Source organism: Haliotis rufescens, unplaced genomic scaffold, assembly GCF_023055435.1.
Source record: "Haliotis rufescens isolate VD_foot unplaced genomic scaffold, xgHalRufe1.0.p SCAF_8, whole genome shotgun sequence".
Taxonomy (NCBI): domain Eukaryota; kingdom Metazoa; phylum Mollusca; class Gastropoda; order Lepetellida; family Haliotidae; genus Haliotis; species Haliotis rufescens.
The window spans coordinates 3,018,382-3,027,044 of NW_025964372.1; the positions used below are offsets into that span (position 1 = coordinate 3,018,382).

Here is an 8,663-nt window from a genome sequence, read left to right on the forward strand (position 1 = left end):
ATTGTCCAAGGAGACAAAGGGATGCCATACTTATTGTGGCAATAAGTATATATATACACACACACACACACACGCACGCACGCACACGCACACACACGGTGCTTCACTCATCACAGAAATCGTTTGTCTCTTTTCCTCATTTGCTTGTAAATATTGTGTTGGAATAAGGATGAATATTTTCAACTGTCTGGGAAATGTCGCCTGAAGATACTTGGATACTGAAATAGCATATATTGAGTGCATGAGGGGACTGCTACGTCATGCATTTCAAGAACTAATATCCTGAGCACTAAATCTAACAATATAGCTTATCTCATTCACAAACAATCTTTGCACACTGTAGCCATTGAAGCTGGGGTCCCAGGCCGTGTATTGTGTAGTATTTCAAGACTGTGAGTTCAGATTGTTTCATAACCTGAGCCTTATCACCATCTCATCAGTAATCTAATATGATCTCCCCAAAAATCACATACAACTGTCGATCAAATGGATATCGCGTATATTTGTGCTTAAGTCACTTGGACATTGTTTAACTTCATAAACTGTTCATAAGAAACATGTCAGACAGCTTTGACATCATTGATGACTTAGTCTTATGAGATGTGTAAACATTAGGGGAAATGAGCTCAAGTAAATACAGAAACAGAGGGTCTAAAATTGCCACAGTGTTAGGCCCGAAAGCCTATTTAGGATTTAAATTGTGATTAAGGAAGTAGAGGGTAGAGAGAGAACAAGATAACAAATCTTAACAAAACCTACATGCCAAACAAGTGCTAGTTCGTTCGTATCCGTAATCCGTCACAAACTGTGATGAACGCATAGTGTGTTCGATGAAGGAAATACAGCCCTTCAGATCTTTGTTTACTGAATACACCTTGACCTATGTTCAGTGATATAATTTATAAGATATTGAAGCTACATGGCCGCCCATAGTTTCGAGGAAATGTCCTGGCTACACTTCAAGGTTTCGTGCTCAACAAATATATATGAATGCATATGATGTCTCACCTTGATGTACTTTATAATAATGCAATTCGCCAAAGATGTACAGATGCCTCGACAGCATTTTTGGCAGTCAACTAGTAGAGGTAAACATGGCTATTAATGCTCATGTGTGTCAGGTTGCCCTGACCCCGCCGTCACATCTGTACACAAAGCAAGTGCATAATCTAAACTAGGCTACATTTGCATTTCTTTAGCCGTTTACAGAAGCCTCGACAACATTTTCCAAAAATGAATGACTTCAACCTTGGCAGTCAACTAGCACAGGTAAACGTGACTATTAATGCTCATGTGTGTCAGGTTGCCCCAACCTCGCCGTCGTATCTGTACACAAAACAAGTGCATAGTCTAATTAGGCTACATATGCATTTCTTTAGCCGTTTCAATAATGCAGTGCGCTGTCACAGCATGCTGCGTAGGTCTGTACAGCACAATGTATTTTATTAGTAATTGGTCGATCCTTCATAAATCATATTTTTGCCATTCATTTCACATATGCCTCGGTAGAATTGAGGTAGGGGAAGGACTTCTGGTCAGTTTACAAGGTATTCAGATATCCAGAAACTCGTTTATCCGGACAACATTTTAGAAAAAGCAATTGTCCGGATAAGCGAGGTTCGACTGTATAGCGCGTGATACATGACAAAACAAATGTGTTAGGACCTGATTCGCACTTGCTGAAGGGATACCAATGGACCCTGATCATAACACATTGGCTGCTTATTATTATTTAACATTAATGTTATATCCAAAATACTAACTTCATTGAAATTTGCCTGACCCTAGTTTTAAGGTACTACAGTAAGCTCTTCCTCAGTTACTGTGAATTCTTTTATTAAAAGGGATTGAGAGTTAATTTGACACTGGAGTTGTAACATCTGCACATATATGTGTATTCAAATAATATAACAACTATGTGCTTAATACTTCACAAATATCTCCAGAAATAGGCATTTTAGTTATAATTGCAGAAATACTTTATGAATGACCCCTTCACTATTGCCTTGAGCTTACACTTCAACCCTCCAAGAGTTATCACTTTTGACTGTGAATTTGACCTTCAATATCAGTGATAAACATTTCAAAAACATTTCAAAGAGCTATCCAGCACATAAACCAAATATGCAGTCCTTTGGTAGAATTCAACATATCATTGACCAAAATATGGAAGTAATGTAACCAGTATATGTATAAGAGTTACTAAGACTTCTGCAGAAAAGGCAATTTAGGGGAAAATGTAGTATATATAGATCACACACGACCTTTTTCCAACTTCGACCCCTGTCCAAAGGAAGAGTTAGACCACAAACAAACTTTTTGTCTGGTTGTGACTTTGACCTTTGACATAACAGATCAATGTGTCATCAGACGTTTTCAGAGCAAAGGAAACATGTGTTATTTATCTTGAGATGCCCAAGCAATGCATGATTTCATAAGATAAGTGTGGCTATTAAACTGAGGCAAAATCATGAAACATCCCCATTTACACAGCTGGCAAATGAAACATAAGCAACAATCAAATTATCAATTTCTTTTATTCATATGCCTACAGTATATCGCACATTGAACAGTGTTAAAATGATGGTCCCTGATGCAGTATGCAATTTCATCCTATTCTTCAATACTCATAACAGAGTGTGATAACTGTTCGCTTGACAGTACCTACGGATTATGTTCACCAGTTCAGAGAACTTACTTTCCCTCAATCCTCCTTTTCTTTCTATATTGCCATGGATGAACAGGAACCAGGATGAGGGGATACCAGTAAGACTCTATCTCTGCTGCATTGTGTTAGTAGAATTGTGAACTTTCCATTTGGTGTTTGGGTCCACATTTAAAGACAATAAGTCCCATTTATCATTCCTTTCAAGTGTTTACCATATGGCTCAAGACAAGAATTTCCTGAATGTCCTGGAAGAATTCCACTCCAGCTTGGCATTGGTTGGTCTTCTCACATTAGCCAGACCAGCCTTTGTGTGTCCCAGTACCATTTGGCATACAACTTCTCGGTCGGCCTCCATTGAAATAACAGGACCCTCGTCATCGCTGTCTGCAAATCACCTCTGATATCTGAAGGGGTGCAGCCTCTGTTTAGGACTCCCTTGTCTCGTCCTTCCAGACTGTCAACCTGGAATACTCATCTAGGGATCTCAAGCAGGACTTCAGTTTCTGCAGCATTATGTAAAAAGATTTTAGCAATCAAAAAGAATTGTTGCCACATGTACTTACAGATAGAAGGCAGCAAAATCACTTAAGTTGTCATATGTGAGTCTTGTTATATGCTAAACATTTAAGATAATCACATCTCAATTCTCAACCAGACAAACCGGTGACTTATGTTATGAACTCGGTCTAGACAAACCGATGATAACTATTATGGACAATATCCCACATCACTGTGGTATGATTACATGCGATCAGTGAGCCTGCTCAATCACTACCTTATCTATTAATTAGGCTTGGAATGCTGGGAATCTTTTTAAGAGATGTCATTTAGTGATTGTTTCAACTCATCAACATGGAAAAATATATATTTACAATCCTTGTCATATAGCCAAACTATTGCTGGATGCAGTGTTAAATAAATGAGTTGGCTTTAACACTGCTTTGAACAGTATTCCAGATATATCACCGCATGTTAGCTTGATGTGGGAAGAAAGCCCTAAGTGATGCAGGTCTTTGATGAATCCCACGAGCATGTGTATAATGCTGACAAACCTAGCGACATAATCGGGGAGAACCAGTATTTGAACCCATGACTATAGGTTTCTGTTAAGCCCAAGAGATGCAACTCTGCACAGAAAATTGTAGTGCCTTAGATAATAGGACATCCGTGCCCACAGCGATAAGGAACAAACTGAAGACATATTTGCAAAATAACCATATGAACCAAACAGAATAATTTCAAAATATATGCCACTCACTGTTGCTCTTCTATGGTCTTTCTTTGCATTGATGCTCCACAGATGACTGTCTCTTTTATTCATCCGGACATTCTACAAACATAAGTAGCATTCACATCACAGAAAAATGGGTGGTCAGACTAGGTTGTCATCATACTCTGAGGGCATGGATCTTTGCTGATAATAACAATCACTAGATTGCCTGGTCCATGTTCAATTATTTACAGGCTGCCATCACAGAGCTGGACTATTGTGAGTGTGATGTTTCACATTGCAATGAAATATACCATGATGAATACATGTAGTTTGTATTTATCACAAACAAAAATACTCACTCAATACTTGGTATCCTCCCTGAGGATGTCTGTGAACCTCCCCACAACCCTGAACATGCTGAAACAGAAAACAACTAACTTGTCTTTATCCTTTCAATGTTTCAGTGTGAATTTGTTAAAGATTGATTAGCTGTCATTATTCATTGTGATCCATATCTCACTTTTCATGTGGTTCAGGCGGCAACACATGATTGGAATTGAATGCCACATTCAGGGATGTGAGCAGGTTTTCCTGAAAAAAGATGAAAAGTCTAGGGGGGTCTGGGGGCATGCCCCCCAGAAATTTTTTAAACATTTGATTGCATTTTAAGCAATTTCGTGCAGTTTGGACATTATTCACACCAAGAAATGTAATAAGTCAATGGCAAAAGTCAATAAGTAAAAAAAACAAGATGGCAGATGCAGTAAAATTTCGAAGTTAAATCAGTACTTTTAAAAAATTGGGCGTAGCTTCCGCGCACCTGGATACCTGCCAAGTCTGGGAGCAATACTGCCATAAACTTCAACCCCCCATCCCCCAGACACAAGGACAACTGTCACAAGCGTGCAATGTCTGACCCTTTCCCCATGTTGAAGCATATTGAAAAAATTTACCTTGTACTTACCAGAGACCATATGGTCTCTGTACTTACTTACCTTTTGTTGAAAAAAAACCAAAACTCCATTGCAAACATAAGACATTAATATAACATATATCAGTGTCTACTTTGGCTTAAATTTTCTTGGGGTCACTTGGACCCCTTCATCATAAAATTAGGGGTCCCAAACAAAAATGGAGGGGTCTAATTTATAGCATTATAACATAACATTAACAACAGAACACAGTGGTTGTGAAAAATAAGAAATCTTTTCGCAACTGCAAAATATCAACAAACAGGCAAAGTGAGAGAAAGGTTCACATCAGAGCACATCCTGCTCTCATAACCAAGGGGTTTACATTAAGGACAAGCAATTTCTTAAAAGGGACATTTGATATTAATGAATATTATAACACAAAATTATCCATGTTAATATCTAACTTTGTATATGAAAAGGCAGTACACGGGTCAGCCATTGGTGAGGGGTCATTGTGACAGACATTTGTGAATGTTTTTACCGAGATCTACCAATGATTTGAAGTTTTGGATTCAGTTAAGTTCAATGGCTGTTCTGATGCTACTGTACTGAGTATTGAGTTCATGTTGTAACTATGACAATGATCAATGAGTCATAAAATATAATTGGCATATCAAACGTTTTTTTAGTAAGAGCATGTTCAGGATCCAGCATTTCCTTGATAAATCTAGTCAACATGTTTCAGGTGCTATAAATGTTTAAACATGTCAGTTACACCAAAAACGGTCCTGGCAAAATGTGTTTTGCAATTCTTAATATGACTCACAAGATATTGAATTATTATCAGCTTGATAAGTCTGTTGTAGAATAACTAAATATTCTGAGTCCGCTAAATAAAAACAATGCTTACATCATTGTACATTCAAGTGTTCGCATTCATTCTTTATCATATACAGTATCGCGGTATTGATAAATCTCGTAATCCACACAACCTGTCGACTGTTTACTTATGCAAATCTAAGCACGATATATTTCATCGCATGATCGAATACAGGACTCGTTGCGGTATGTCACGGCTACTTGTACATACGTTAACTTTTTTATGACAGTTCCTGGGATGTTTTTGAAGTGGAATTACCCCTTCCTCCATTCAAAATTGATTAGAAAAAGAACCCATTTGTTCAAACGAAGTCCCTTGACCAAACCTCGGTCGTATGCAAAATTCAAAACAGGAAGTGATATACCATATAATCCACACAGCCTTACTTACTGCGGTAAGATTCACCAATGACAGGTACTTTGTTTACCGAACTCGGTAAAGAAAATCAGCATCAATCAATCCAATGAACAACACACATTTTGTGAATCACATATTTAATAAGTTTGTACGATCCATTATAAATTAACTACCGCGATAACATAGCGTATCATCCTACACGGTCGCTCGATTTCGCGGGTCACTGTTACCACGTTCTGAAGTATACCCTGGCTATTTTTAGTTTGACACAAGGTCAGGATATTTTCGACCAATCAGCAAGCTAAATTAATTACGACTATATCCGACTTGCTTAATATGTGGCACCTGATTGGCTGAAGCAAAGCTACGGACCATACCGAAAATTAATACATGCAAAACCGACAATAGATATGGGTCAAGAAACCGGTTTGGGTATTTGTCATAAAAAGGGAGAGAATAATGAAACTGGTTTGGTTTAGCAAACGGAAGTGTTAATCAACATGCTTCGCTGTCTTGTTTGGCAACAAATACCTTTACGCAAAGACGTACGTCTTTGATTTACGATAACAGTGTCAATTCAATATGAAATTAATATAGCCCCAGTCACTGCGTCCACGAGACCCACACGTTACGCAGGTGCGTTCAAACTTATTTTTGTGCGTCCAAGACGCAAAAACGCGCTTTTCAGCCAACACTGAATTATATCCCCATGTTATGGGTTTTTGGACGCTGAAGAAACATCCATAGTTTTCTCGCTAATCACATGAACAACTGTAAATCATCTCATTCACTCATTCACAGGCTAAAAGACAAATTTATCTTAAAAACAAGCCATCATCTGACTCAGAGTATTTACAATTTCTGTGTGACGCCACACCCCACGTTATAGTGCAAGTATTCGTGATAGAAAACGTATGATACCCGAAAACCTATGCTGCTGAAAGCTCTGGTCGAAAACAGAACAATCCGCGACGGTTGTCCGGTTTTCGATCATATTTTTCAGAGTGTTTTTTTTTTTAAATCTTTGATTATATTTTTACGCGGAAGATGATTTTTTCCGAGGACTACTGTTTTAAAAAACGCGATTTTCCATTTTGTTTGACATGCACTTTGCCAGATTTATACCCTTGGTAACTAACCCTCATCATCAAATCCCAGCGTTATGAGAATAAGGACACGACCCTAACCTTCTTGGTGCCACGGGACCATATATGGTCCCTAACTTTTCACACCCGCATAGTGCCAGGGGACCATATATGGTCCCGAGAAAATGCCCTTTTTAAACTGTGAAGTTTGATACTTAATACTGAGTGCGCAAAGTCAAAACTATAACCATCATCACCCCAATCATCTTAGCTTTAACATCGTGTAACTCATACTTTATACAATGCTACGGATTGCGAAATATGGCGAGATTAGTAAAATGGCTACCGCTCTTCTCGGCCTTTTTCTGCCATGTTTGAACACCAAGCGAATGACGGCGAATTTTGATTATGCACCCATGTCGCTTACACGTAAATATTTTCAGACAAAATTCTTGTTCATAAGAAAAAATATGACCTGAACTATATACTTATTTACGTAAATACAATTCTGTTCACTCCTTTACGAACAAGTTTATTTACACGTTTTGTATATTTTTATCGACTATCGGTAATGGCGGAATGGTCGGTACACATGAGAAAACGACAGTGTATATTTCCATTACATTTATGACGTACATTGAATGAATTTATAACCATCATCACCCTTATCATCTCAACGTTAATATCGTGTAACTCATATGTTATGCAGTGCTACGGATTGCGAAATATAGCGAGATTAGTTATGTGGTTACCGCGCTTCTCGATCTTTTTCTGCAATGTTGAACTTCATGCGAATGAAGGCATTTTTTTATTATGCACTCGTGTCACACACACGTAACTATTATTATATCAGACAGCCAATTTGAAAAAGAAACTGGTCAGAAAGATTCACTAGTCCCCAATGTACAGTTATTGACGTAAGAGTACAAACGTTTAGTCGGCCACGGAAGTTTTTTGTTCAAGTATTGCATATGTTTATCGACTGTGTGTCATGGCGATTTAGCACGGCGCTACATACCAACCGACAGTGCAGATTATCTTTTTGTTTATGATGCTGATTTACAGAAAATATTCAAATCAAAGATATGGAAAGATAGCTATAATCGTTAATATTAAGTTGGTATAGTGTATATTTATGGGCAGGAGGTTCATGATCAAAACCTAAACATTTAATGGCCAAGCACGAAGTGATCGACAGGGCACGTTCGCCTCATATCTGTGCCGCGATTTCTTGTTTACCGGTTGTCCTACATACTCGCCCGTTCAGACAAATAACTGCTACTTTTTTCATATAAAAAGACTAAAAGTCATGTGTGATTGCTCAAACTACCTGACCGCGTGAGTGACTTGCCCTAACTGTTTCACATTTTGTCGCAAATGGAGATTTCAAAAGTGTGGCCACGACATCTAACGTGAGTCGACGCCATATTGTAAACAAATTGTGTCAAGGTCGGTTCCACATGTGGTAGCTCGGCCCCCGTTTCTGTCGATGGTACACGCGATACAAACATAATGCAACTACTGAAAACATCAACATTACTTCTAT

General features: G+C 38.2%; 1 long non-coding RNA gene across 1 annotated transcript; it reads right to left on the bottom strand.

Moving 5' to 3' along the window:
* Positions 1-2,545: 2,545 nt before the first annotated feature.
* On the bottom strand, positions 2,546-6,802 carry LOC125376864. The gene is made up of 3 exons (XR_007219361.1): positions 4,241-6,802; positions 3,927-3,998; positions 2,546-3,171 (listed from the first exon to the last, which is right to left on the bottom strand). It is a non-coding gene; the product is annotated as an uncharacterized LOC125376864 (long non-coding RNA).
* Positions 6,803-8,663: the final 1,861 nt, after the last annotated feature.